This window comes from Lampris incognitus, chromosome 18 (assembly GCF_029633865.1).
Source record: "Lampris incognitus isolate fLamInc1 chromosome 18, fLamInc1.hap2, whole genome shotgun sequence".
Classification (NCBI taxonomy): Eukaryota; Metazoa; Chordata; class Actinopteri; order Lampriformes; family Lampridae; genus Lampris; species Lampris incognitus.
This window is the reverse complement of record NC_079228.1, coordinates 2,296,246-2,309,157: the sequence shown is the minus strand read 5'-3', so window position 1 is coordinate 2,309,157 and position 12,912 is coordinate 2,296,246. Positions and strand designations below refer to the sequence as shown.

Sequence of the window (12,912 nt, the reverse complement as noted above, 5' to 3'; positions counted from 1 at the left end):
GGAGTTTTCCAAGGTAGTTAACCATCCCGGGAAATCTTTGTAAAGCTGGAACATCTGTTGGTGTTGGCATTTCACTGATCGCTTTAGTTTTGGAGGGGTCTGCCTTGAGGCCTTCACTGGAGAAAACATGACCAACATAGCTGACCTGGTTCAGCCGGAACCTGCACTTGAGAGGATTGAGTCTCAAGGTCACCTCTCTGGCACGGTTAAGCACTTATCTCAAGTTAGCATCATGTTCTTCCACAGTCTTACCACCAATGAGTATGTCATCCACTATAATTGCACAGGGATATCCAGCAAAAATCTGTTCCATGGAGCGCTGGAAGACCTCACTGACTGAGTTGAGTCTGAAGGGCATTCACAGAAATCTGTAACAACCAAAACTGGTGCTGAAAGTGGTTAACATTGAGGATTTGTGATCAAGATGAATCTGCCAAAATGATTTTTTTGCATCTAGAACTGAAAATACAGTTGCATTTGACATGTGTGCAGCCACTTCCTCTACAGTGCGCATTGGGTGATGTGGTCTTTTTAGAGCAGAGTTAAGGTCTTTTGGATTTATGCATATTCTGATTTCTTGCTTGTCCTTTTTGTTTGTAGCAACCATTGATGACACCCAGTCAGTTGGCTCAAATACTGAGGGGATGACACCGAATTCCTGCATTCTGTTCAATTCAGCTTTGACTCTGTCTTTCATAGTCATAGGAATGTGATGTGCAGGACGAACAGCAGGTCTCACCTCTGGATCAAGTGTCATGGAGTAAGTCACAGGTAGTTTCCCAAGCTCATCTGAAAAGAGGTCGCTGTATTCAGTGTAAATTTGCTGCGACAGATCATCATCGGTAGGACCTAACTGATGAACATCTTTGCTGAATGAGACAAGTCGCATCTCTCTACATGCATGTAGACCAAGCCGTGGCAAAACATCCTCATGAACAATGAGGAACAGCAATGTGTGTGTTTGTCCCTCTAGGTGACACTGCAGCCGAACAAGACCAACAGTTTTAATTTTGCTGCCCCCATAAGCAACAAGGTTTGTGGGTTTCATATTTACTTCAAATTGTTCATTTCTCTCTATCTGTTCAAATGTCCGAATTGACAGGACATTGCACTTAGCACCAGTATCAACTTTCAGCTCAACTGGACTTCCATTTACATGTACAGTAACAAAAGCTTCATCTTTTTCAATTACGTGTACATCAGGTGAATCAACAGTTTTTTGCAGTGTTAGGCCATCAACATAGAATGTATCTTCAGCCATATTATCAGCTTGGTCAGGTTCAATCTGGTGAACAGCTCTCCTGAATTTTAGCTTGTTGTGGCCCTGTTGTACAGATCTACAACATCTTTTAAAGTGATTCCATTTTTTACAGGCGTTGCACTGTTGACCAAAAGCTGGGCATTTGTCTCTCCTGGCCGCATGACTGCCTCCACAGTTGTTGCAGTTAGCAATGCTCTGTTTGACATATTTTTCTGATTGATTGTCCACTTTGTCTCAACCATGCTTTTTTATTCTCATGAATTTAGGTTGGGCTGCATCAACATTTGTAGCATAATGCTGTTGTGAGGCTAGTGCCTTGTTGTGCTCTTTCGTCATTTCATGTATGTGACAGACAGAGACTGCTTTGGCTAGCGTCAAGTCACTATCACGCAATAGCACTTTCCTCAGATTGTCATTATTTATGCCACAGACAAATCTGTCCCGAACGAGCTCTTCACATAGATCTCCAAAGTTGCAGCTTTTTACTTTTATTCTCAAGTCACTGACATATGATTCAATGGACTCACCAGCCCTCTGATTGCGTGTGTTGAACTTGTGTCTTTCCGTTGTAATGTTGGACCGTGGGCTGCATATTGTTGTGGTTACACCGCCCCGAGCTGCCTCCCCGGCACGTTCAAGCCACTCCCCCAGCTCGGACGTGCCGGAAACATCCGAGCGCTCGGCTCGCGCTCTGAGACGAGCGCTGCACTGCACCAGGTGTTTGCCATCATCCATCAGGCACACCTGTGGCAATCAGGCAGCCTTCTACAAGAAGCCTCCCAGAACGTCTCTCAGTGCTTCGACGTACTGAACCCTGCGGTAAAGTTCTGACAAGCCCTCCAGCGTTCCTTGCTTTTCTGTTTATTCCCCAGTGTCTTATCTTCGTGTCTCTGTTTCCTCCCAAGACTCTCCCTCCGCGATTTCCGCGTCTCCCTCGTCCCCAGCGACCTTCACGTTTCTCCCCGGACCTCTCCTGCGATCTCCCCCCTTGTCCCTCTACCTGGACCCCTCCTTTCGGACTCGACTTCCCGGATCTCGGACCTGGACTTTCTCGGACAACCCCTCTTGGATCACGGACTGGACTTTCTCGCCAGGTGCACGCACATTTCTTCAACACCTCCTGGTCATTTACATACCGCACCACACATTGGCTAAAAACACTCACACATAGTTATACACGCAAACCACGGGACACCACACATAGTTTATTCACACATCCCACTAACAGAACGCCTTTTTTCACCATACAGTTCCCTCCCACAATAAAACCCCCCTTTGTAGACTTGGAAGTCATCTCGTGTCTGTCTGTCTTGGGTTTCGCCACACGGGTCAGGTTCTGGTGCGCGAGCATAACACATATCTCACCAAACTGTCTTTTCAGGCATTCGGGATCCTCATTGGATTCAGCGGGAACGAGGACTTGTCCTCCCTCGCCGGGTGCTCTCACTTCTGCTGCATACACAAAAGACCGTTCGCGTTCAATGGCCTCTGGTCCTGCTAAGTTGAGGAGGATGTATCCACGGCACGGGTGCGGGCTGGCTTGTCAGAGTGCCGCTGCCGCCGCCCGCGACGAAAATATCATATTCCTGCTCGAAGATCCGCCAGTTTTCATTGATGTTGCCATCAAAGACGAGAGGGTCGGGCCGCCGAAATCCGTCCGCCATGTTCGCTGATTAGCTCCGTAGGCTAGGTGGCATCGTTGTCCTCGCTAGAAAAAATAAAAAGTATCGGCCGAAAAAATGTGCGTGAAAGTTCCAAAATCTTCCGCTTCTGACACCATGTTTCGTGTTCTCATGAATGACGCAGGGTTAGTACTCATAACCTGGTTTATTAACCAACACGACGAGGATGCAATAAGACGGCATACGTGTAGCTGGCATCCGGCACTACCACCACGACCACGGTAGAGGCTAGTTCCCATCGATGCAGAGAACGGTCAACTGAGCATGCGCAAGTACTCGTTGCCTCCGTTGTTTGGGTAGGTTAAGGTTAGGGTTAGGGCGGGGTTAGGGTTAAAGTTAGCTAATCAGACGCAGAGTAGGGGTGGGTCTTCCTAGAATCCCAGCGCCTGGATGCTACGCGGGGCGTGTGGAGGCATGGCAGAGGCATTTCGCGCATGCTCAGTTGACCGTTCTCTACTCCATTTCCGTTCTCTGCATCGATGGGAAATAGCCCCTACATAACCACGCGGGCCCCCACCCGGTAACCGGTATAACTGAGTGTTCCTCAGTATGGTGTCTGCAGTGGCTCAATAAACATCAGCAATAACACAGTGACTGGTCTACAATAAGTATTCACACCCTTTGCTATGACACTCAAAATTGAGCTCAGGTTCATCCTGTTTCCACTGATCATCCTTGAGATGTTTCTACATCTTGATTGGAGTCCACCTGTAGTAAATTCAATTGGTTGGACATGATTTGGAAAGGCAAACACCTGTCTATATAAGGTCCCACTGTTGACAGTACATGTCAGAACAGAAACCAAGCCATGAAGTCAAAGGAATTGTCTGTGGACCTCCGAGACAGGATTGTATCGAGGCACAGATCTGGGGAAGGGTAAAAAAAATGTTTACAGCTTTGAAGGTCCCGAAGAGCACAGTGGTCTCCATCATTCGTAAATGGAAGGAGTTTGGATCCACCAGGACTCTTCCTAGAGCTGGCCGCCCAGCCAAACTGAGCAATCAGGGGAGAAGGGCCTTGGTCAGGGATGTGACCAAGAACCCGATGGTCACTCTGACAGAGCTCCAGCATTCCTCTGTGGAGATGGGAGAACCTTCCAGAAGGACAACCATCTCTGCAGCACTCCACCAATCAGGCCTTTATGGTAGAGTGGCCAGACAGAAGTCTCTGCTCAGTAAAAGGCACATGACAGCCCGCTTGGAGTTTGCCAGAAAGCATCTAAAGGACTCTCAGACCATGAGAAACAAGATTCTCTGGTCTGATGAAACCAAGATTGAACTCTTTGGCCTGAATGCCAAACATCACGTCTGGAGGAAACCAGGCACCTCTCATCACCTTGCTAATACCATCCCTACAGTGAAGCATGGTGGTGGCAGCATCATGCTGTGGGGATGTTTTTCAGCGGCAGGAACTGGGAGACTAGTCAGGATCGAGGGAAAGATGAATGGAGCAAAGTACAGAGAGATCCTTGATGAAAACCTGCTCCACAACGCTCAGGACCTCAGACTGGGGCGAAGGTTTACCTTTCAACACGACAACGACCCTAAGCACACAGCCAAGACAACGAAGGAGTGGCTTCGGGACAAGTCTGTGAATGTCCTTGAGTGGCCCAGCCAGAGCCCAGACTTGAACCCCATTGAACATCTCCGGAAAGACCTGAAAATAGCTGTGCAGCGACGCTCCCCATCTAACCTTACAGAGCTCGAGAGGATCTGCAGAGAAGAATGGGAGAATTACCCCAAATATAGGTGTGCCAAGCTTGTAGCTTCATACCCAAGAAGACTTGAGGCTGTAATCGCTGCCAAGGGTGCCTCAACCAAGTACTGAGTAAAGAGTGTGAATACTTACATACATGCAATATTTCAGTTTTTTATTTTTAATAAATTTGCAAAAATTTCTACAAAACCTTTTTCGCTTTGTCATTATGGGGTATTGTGTGTAGATTGATGAGAAAAAAAGGAATTTAATCCATTTTGGAATAAGGCTGTAACATAACAAAATGTGGGGAAAGTGAAGGGGTGTGAATTCTTTCCGGATGCACTGTATGTTATTGTTGTTCTTGAGGTTAGCCAGTGAGGCGGCGTAATCCACCACTTTGCCCACACTCCACTTAGAATAGAAGAACATGGGCTGGCTGGAGTCTTTAGGGTCTTTGGGAAGATACACCTGAAAGTAGGTCCTCGCCATCTGTGGCATTACCTTGTCTCCTGCAGCATGCAGTGTCAGTTTCATTAATGCCACTTTAGCTGCCATTTGAGGTTTGGGTATCTCCAGTTTCTCACACATGTGGCCATCTTGATGATGATGAGCCAAACAGAAATGTTTTTCACAGTGTGGACATATGACTGACAATAATTATTTCTCCTTGCATTATTGGAGTGAAGATGGATTACATGTACTGCCACCAGAAGTCTGAGACTCCTTTTTCACTGGCATCTCTAGACAAGGCAAAAAACACCATTACATGAATTAAAACAAAAGGAAGGAAATCTTTTTGATGATAGGATTCAATCTGACGATGTTTTCCGATGTCCACTTCAGCCAGAGTTTCTCTGCCTTCGACTTCAACTTGCTGGATGCTGGAGCCTGTCCCAGCAGTCATTGGGTGGCAGGTGGGGAGACACCCTGGACAGACCACCAGTCCATGACAGGGCCAACACATTCACTCCTAGGGACAATTTAGTATGGTCGATTCACCTGACCTACATGTCTTTGGACTGTGGGGGGAAACCGGAGAACCCAGAGGAAACTCATGCAGACATGGGGAGAACATGCAAAGTCCACACAGAGAACGATCTGGGATGACCCCCAAGGTTGGACAAGCCCAGGGTTTGAACCAAGGACCTTCTTGCTGTGAGGCGACTACACTAACCACTGTGTCACCATGCTGCCCAAAAAAAAAATACCAGGGATATCCAAATTACAGAAGAGGCTATGTATGTCTATAAAGACTCTTATGTGCAGTCATATAGAACATTTGCATATACCGTCTCACTCCATAGCTGCTCTTTATGTAAAAGATACTCCTACAGGTTGCTTAGGACATTTTACAGTGATCAGAAAATGTTGTGCTAGTCTTTTCAAGATAGGCATGCCAGTTCATTTGACTGATTCCGAAAGCAAAGAATTCAAATATCATTACAAAACATCTGCGAACGGGAACAAGACTTACAACCATAATATAATCATGTTGCGGTGTGAAACTAAACATAACTACTATAGAATAGTGATCACCAAAGAGGACCCTACTGTTACTGAATCAGCCACATACCTTTTTGAAAGATATGTGAATGTGTCAACTCTATTAATGTACCACCAGCAGACACTCCATGTTCTCAAGGGAATGAGTTGCCCTTAACCTAAAATTAGCCATATAATACTGGTTGGTCCTGGCAGCAAGGGTAACAATGAGGTAGCCAAACTTGGGGGTTGTGGTCCAGAGGAGCTAACTAGTGTTGTGTCGACCATTGCAATGGAAAATTGTCTTCTTCACACCATTAGCCTCCTCAGCTGCAACCTGGAAAATTGCCTTCATTTTGTGATGTCGCTGTTAAAAGCATTAAGATCTTTGAATGTTGAAACTAAACTTTAGCTTTATTACAATCCATCCTCTCCGTTACTTCTGATGGGATGATATTGACTAAACACGATGGAATATGGAGGTACAATGACAGTTCCAGCACGGTCATAGCTGTACTTGACAAAAGTAGTAAACCGTTAACAACAGCTGGACATGAGATGGAGGATGGGTGATCCCAGACTATGTAGGAAAAGCTTTACATTTTCATACTCTGAAATGGCCAAGCCAGCCTCAGATGTTTGTTCCAGAAGAATTATGCGGAAAGTATACATCAATTTACTGCCTCGAGGGGGCGCACTTGGAGCTTGTTCTTTGAGGAAAATTAAAAAAAGACGTGCTCCAGATTATGTCACAGAAGGCATTTATAAATATCTAAAGGCAATTTGGCTCAAAGATCCGGACTAAAGCAGAGAATATTGAATGAAACATATTGTTACTATATCTATTCATTGCGATGTAGAACAAGGCAAGAGAAAAAGCTGCCTCAGATATTTACTTTTTTCTGAATGACTGTATTTACACGGTGCAGAAGACAACCTTCAGGTTCAGTTTGGTGGGCTAACTAAACAATCAAAACGAAGGGGAAATTTTTCTTGATACTTTCAATGACCAGAATGATCAGTTCTCCCTTCAAGAGCTGAGAATAGATTTAAAGGGCTCAAAATTTAATGACTTTTGCCACCAGACATTCCAACTGCCTCAGTGCACATACAGTTGTGAACTTTGGGGTCACTATTTTATGGGAGCAGTGTTTCCTGAATCCTTTCACAACTTTTGAACCTTTTCACTATTTCTCATGAGTGTCATCGCTTGTGAGGTAGGCCACTTAGAAGGCACCGAGAATTGTCTTTGCACAGCCTTCGTTGAAGATGACCACCCAATGGTGACAGATGACCCCTGACCTGAACTTCAAAGATGAGGATTCTATGGCTGCACTACTGAAAATTTCTAAATGTAAAAGTGAGACAGACTGGTTTGGTTGGATGAAGTTGTTGCAAAGGAAAATGCCCTTTTAGCCAAATCCAAGGGGATGATGAGTAATATTGGCCATGACCGGTGACATTGTGGGGGTAGAGCTAGACTCTTTGGCGGCGGTTTCTGTGAGGGGGATGCTGTTGAAGTTATGTGCCATCATTGGCATTGTCTCCCACTCACTCCATGATGTGCTGGTCGAGTACTTTCAGTAATAGATTCATTCTGCCAAAATACACCTCAGGAGGTCAGTCCTGCCTGTGGCCAACTAACTTTGCAACTCCTCCCTCAAAGTGTCATTAGACTGGCCCTTCCACTTATTTTACCCTGTCGGTGTTTGTTTGTGCTGTTTGATGCTGCAAGTAATACAGGATAGACAGGTTGTTATATGCCGGAGCATGGTGCACATACGTATGTTTACACATTCTTATTTCTTATTTTATCTTCTATTTCTATTTATTTCCGTTTTCTAATTGTTTTTTCTTTACTAGAGCATGAGTGTCACGTATCGGGAAGGAACCCAGAAGCAGACGGGACAACCAGGTAAGGGAAGAATCCAGTCTTTATTGAAGTGACCGATCTCGGGGGTAGAGCAGGAGGTGGCTCTGTGGCAGGTAGGCAGGCAGGCAGAAGTCCATGAATGGCGACGTTCCAGCGAAGACTGGTCCATAGTGGAGGCCTTTTAAGGGTGAGGGTGATTGCCGGGGTGAAGGGGAGGGTCAGCAGGTGTCGCAGGTATCAGCTGGTGTAGCAGGTGTCAGCTGGTGTAGCAGGTGTCAAGGGCGATCGCTTTGATGTCAAGGGCGAGAGGCTGTGACAGTACCCCCCCTCCGAGGGGCGCCACCAGACGACCTACCAGGCCCGTCAGGGTGCGTCCTGTGGAAGTCCCGGATGAGGTTCGCGTCCAGGACAAGGCGACGAGGGACCCAACACCTCTCCTCCGGGCCATATCCCTCCCAGTCCACGAGATACTGCAGGCCGCGACCGCGGCGACGAGAGTCCAGGAGACGACGAACGGTGTAAGCCGGATGATCGTTGATCATACGAGGAGGTGGGGGCGGGGGGGCCGGAGGAACTAGAGGGCTGGTAGAGACAGGTTTGAGGCAGGACACATGGAAGGAAGGGTGAACCCGGAGAGTGCGGGGCAGCTTCAGACGGACCACAGAGGGGTTAATGACTTTGACAATGGGAAAGGGACCAATATACCTGGGGGACAGTTTTTTAGCGTCTGATCTCAAGGGTTGATCCTTGGTAGAGAGCCATACCTGGTCACCGGGGGAGTAGTCCGGAGCAGGGGTGCGATGACGATCCACCAAGCGCTGGTAACGGCCGGAGGTCCTGAGCAGTGCAGCACGGGCTCGCCGCCAGGTCCGACGGCACCGACGGACATGGGCCTGGAAAGACGGAACTGGAATGTCTACCTCTTGAGAAGGAAAAAGGGGGGGCTGATAGCCGTAAAGGCATTGAAAAGGGGACAACCCAGTAGCGGACGATGGCAAGGTGTTATGGGCATATTCTACCCGGGGAAGTTGTGAGGACCAAGAGGATGGGTTGGCAGACACCAGACAGCGGAAGACAGTCTCCAATGCCTGGTTGGCCCTCTCGGCCTGGCCGTTGGTCTGAGGATGGAACCCCGATGACAGGCTGACGGTGGCACCGATGGCAGAGCAGAAAGCCTTCCAGACAGCAGAAGTGAACTGGGGGCCACGGTCAGACACTATATCACGGGGAAGACCGTGGACCCGGAAAACCTCCCTGACCAGCAGATCCGCAGTCTCTCGGGCCGAAGGCAGTTTAGACAAGGGCAAAAAGTGAGCAAATTTACTGAAGCGATCAACAACAGTCAGTACAACGGTGTTACCGTCGGAGGCGGGCAGACCAGAGACGAAATCCAAGGACAGATGCGACCAGGGACGGTGTGGAACAGGCAGAGGGCGCAGCAGACCGGCACTGGCCCGAGTGGAGGGCTTATTCTGGGCACAAACAGGACAGGCAGAAACAAAAGACCCAGTATCCTCCGTCATGGAAGGCCACCAGAACCGCCTGCGGAGGAAGGCTAGGGTACGGGTTACTCCAGGATGGCAGGTAAGTTTGGAAGAGTGAGCCCACTGCAACACGCTAGATCTAACAGCGTCTGGAACAAACAAGCGCCCGGGGGGACCGTTACCTGGGTCAGGCTGAGTCTGTTGTGCTGCCATGACCTCCCTTTCAATTTTCCAGGTGACAGCCGCAACCACACAGGTAGAGGGAACGACGATGTCAGGTTGGAGCTTGGGCTCAGACTCCTCCCCATGCACACGAGACAGAGCATCGGGCTTGGCATTCCTGGAGCCAGGTCTGTACGTCAAAGAAAAATTAAAACGACCAAAAAAGAGTGCCCACCTGGCTTGGCGCGCGGTGAGTCGCTTTGCTGACTGGATGTATTCCAGGTTCTTATGGTCAGTCCACACTATGAAAGGGAGCTCAGACCCCTCCAGAAAATGTCGCCATTCCTCCAGTGCCAATTTCACCGCCAAGAGCTCACGATTCCCCACATCATAGTTCCTTTCAGCTGGGGAGAGACGGCGAGACAGGAAGGCACAGGGGTGTGTCTTGCCATCCTCACTGGAGCGCTGAGAAAGGACGCCCCCACCCCAATCTCAGAGGCGTCCACTTCTACAAAGAACTGCTTGGTTGGGTCTGGCTGGATGAGGATAGGAGCTGTGGTGAAGCGGTGCTTGAGGGCTTGGAAAGCTGCCTCTGCTACAGGGGTCCACAGGAACGGTCTGGAGGTGGAGTTAAGAGCGGTTAGTGGGGCCGCAACGCGGCTGTAGTTGCGGATTAACCGTCTGTAGAAGTTGGCAAAACCGAGGGACCTCTGAAGCTGCTTACGGCTGGTCGGGCTTGGCCACTCAAGAACCGCTCTGACCTTGGCGGGGTCCATTCTCACCTGCCCATCGGCCACGATGTAGCCTAGGAAGGTGACTGAAGGGGCATGGAATTCGCACTTCTCTGCCTTTACGAAAAGGCGGTTCTCCAGAAGCCGTTGAAGGACTTGGCGGACGTGCATGAATGCTCTGACAGGTCTCTGGAAAAAATCAGGATATCATCCAGGTAAACAAAAACGAAACGATCCAACATGTCACGTAGGACGTCATTGACCAGACTCTGGAAGACAGTTGGGGCATTAGTGAGACCAAATGGCATCACCAAATATTCAAAATGCCCCAGGGGGGTGTTGAAGGCAGTCTTCCATTCATCTCCGTCTCGAACCCGGACCAGGTGGTAAGCATTGCGAAGGTCTAGTTTAGTGAACACTGTGGCTCCCTGGAGAGAATCAAAAGCAGAAGTCATGAGGGGCAGAGGGTACTTATTCTTGACTGTGATGTTATCGAGGCCTCTATAGTCAATACACGGCCGGAGGGTCTTGTCCTTCTTGGCCACAAAAAATAACCCCGCACCAAGGGGTGATGATGACGGGCGAATAAGACCAGCAGCCAAGGAGTCCTTGATGTACCTCTCCATGGACTCCCGCTCAGGCTTGGAGAGGCTATATAGGCGGTTGCTGGGGAGGGGAGCGCCCGGCAGCAGGTCAATAGCGCAATCATAGGGGCGATGAGGAGGCAGGGAGAGAGCTTGCTGCTTGTTGAACACGGCTTGGAGGTCATGGTACTCTGGAGGCACCAGTGACAGGTCAGACTGGGGACAGACTGAGGCAGAGCAGACTGGAGGCATATGGCATGACAGACGGGACTCCAACTTGAAATTCTGGCCGATGACCAATCAATATGGGGACTAAGCTTAACCAGCCAGGGATGACCAAGTATAATGGGAACAAAGGGAGAATTGATAACGAAAAAACTTAACTCCTCTTGACGGTTTCCCGACAACAGGAGGCGCACAGGCTCGGTCTTAGAGGTTATCCGGGCCAGGAGACGTCCATCCAGCGCATTAGCTTCAAGAGGCTGGTCCACACTCACAGTGGCAAGACCTAGCTTCTTCACAACACTTGCATCCAAAAAGCTTTCATCAGTTCCAGAGTCAATTAAAGCCAAAAGTTTAGTGGACTGACCTTTAAAGCTGATGGTAGCTTGCAACTGGGTACGTGGACGAGGAGACAGAGGGCAGACAGTTGGGCTCACGAGGATCCTCCCCCTCCCTCGTGAGCCTGCTAGTTTGACGGAACGGTGAGGACAGGGGGCGAGAAAGTGACCAGGCTGACCACAATACAAGCAGCTATTCTCGGTAATGCGGCATTGACGCTCATCCGGGTTGAGCCGGAAGCGGCCGAGTTGCATCGGCTCGGAAGCTGGGGAAGAGTCACGCCTCGGGCTTTCTCGGAGGACGGCAACCTCAGTCGAGCGAGCTCGGCCCCCAGAGTTTGGAGGTGTGGCCCGTGGTAAGTTGTTGTGACCAGGAAAGCGGCGCGTCCTCTCTCGCCTCCGCTCCGGGAGACGGTTGTCCACACGAATGGCCAGGGTAACCAATTCCTCCAACCCTCCAGGCTCGGGGTAGGAAACCATTTCGTCCTTTATGGGTTCGCTCAGCCCGTTGGAAAAGCCGGCCCGGAGGGACTCGTTGTTCCATCCGCTCTCCGCTGATAGCGTACGGAACTCAACTGAGTAGTCAGCGACGCTGCGGGAACCCTGGCGGAGAGAGATTAGTCTTTTTGACGCATCCTTTCCCCGCACGGGATGATCAAAAACCTAGCGAAAGGCAGTGGTGAACTCAGCGTAGGATGAGGAAGTGGAGGCCCGCATCTCCCACACCGCTGTAGCCCAATCCAGGGCGCTTCCCCGGAGAAGACCCATGATGTAAGCGACTTTGGCTCCATCCGTGGAATATGACTGGGGCTGCTGGTTAAACACAATCTCACATTGCATCAAAAAAGGGCGACAAAGTCCAAAATCTCCATCATACTTATCGGGCGGGGCAACCCATGGTTCCTTAGCCGAAGTTGATGGCGCTGGGGGTGGCGGAGGCACCAAGTTGGGTCTGGATTCCGGAGATCTTTGAGCTGAGCCCACGGAGGGCGTCAGCCATCCCCTGTAGCACCTGGCTGTGCTGGCCGAGGACCGATTCCTGGTTGGCTACAGCCTGGCAGACCGTGGCCAGGTCTGTGGTGGAATGGTCTGCTGGGTCCATAGTGGCTGGAACGTACTGTCACGTATCGGGAAGGAACCCAAAAGCAGACGGGACAACCAGGTAAGGGAAGAATCCAGTCTTTATTGAAGTGACCGATCTCAGGGGTAGAACAGGAGGTGGCTCTGTGGCAGGTAGGCAGAAGTCCATGAATGGCGACGTTCCAGCGAAGACTGGTCCATAGTGGAGGCCTTTTAAAAGGTGAGGGCGATTGTCGGAGTGAAGGGGGGGTCAGCAGGTGTCAGCTGGCGTAGCAGGTGTCAAGGGCGATCGATTTTATGTCAAGGGCGAGAGGC

The 12,912-nt window shown here is 49.7% G+C and overlaps 1 pseudogene; it reads right to left on the bottom strand.

Annotated features, from left to right (window-relative positions):
* Positions 1-214: 214 nt before the first annotated feature.
* Positions 215-6,478, bottom strand: LOC130129084 (AN1-type zinc finger protein 1-like; annotated as a pseudogene).
* Between the last annotated feature and the right edge of the window lie 6,434 nt (positions 6,479-12,912).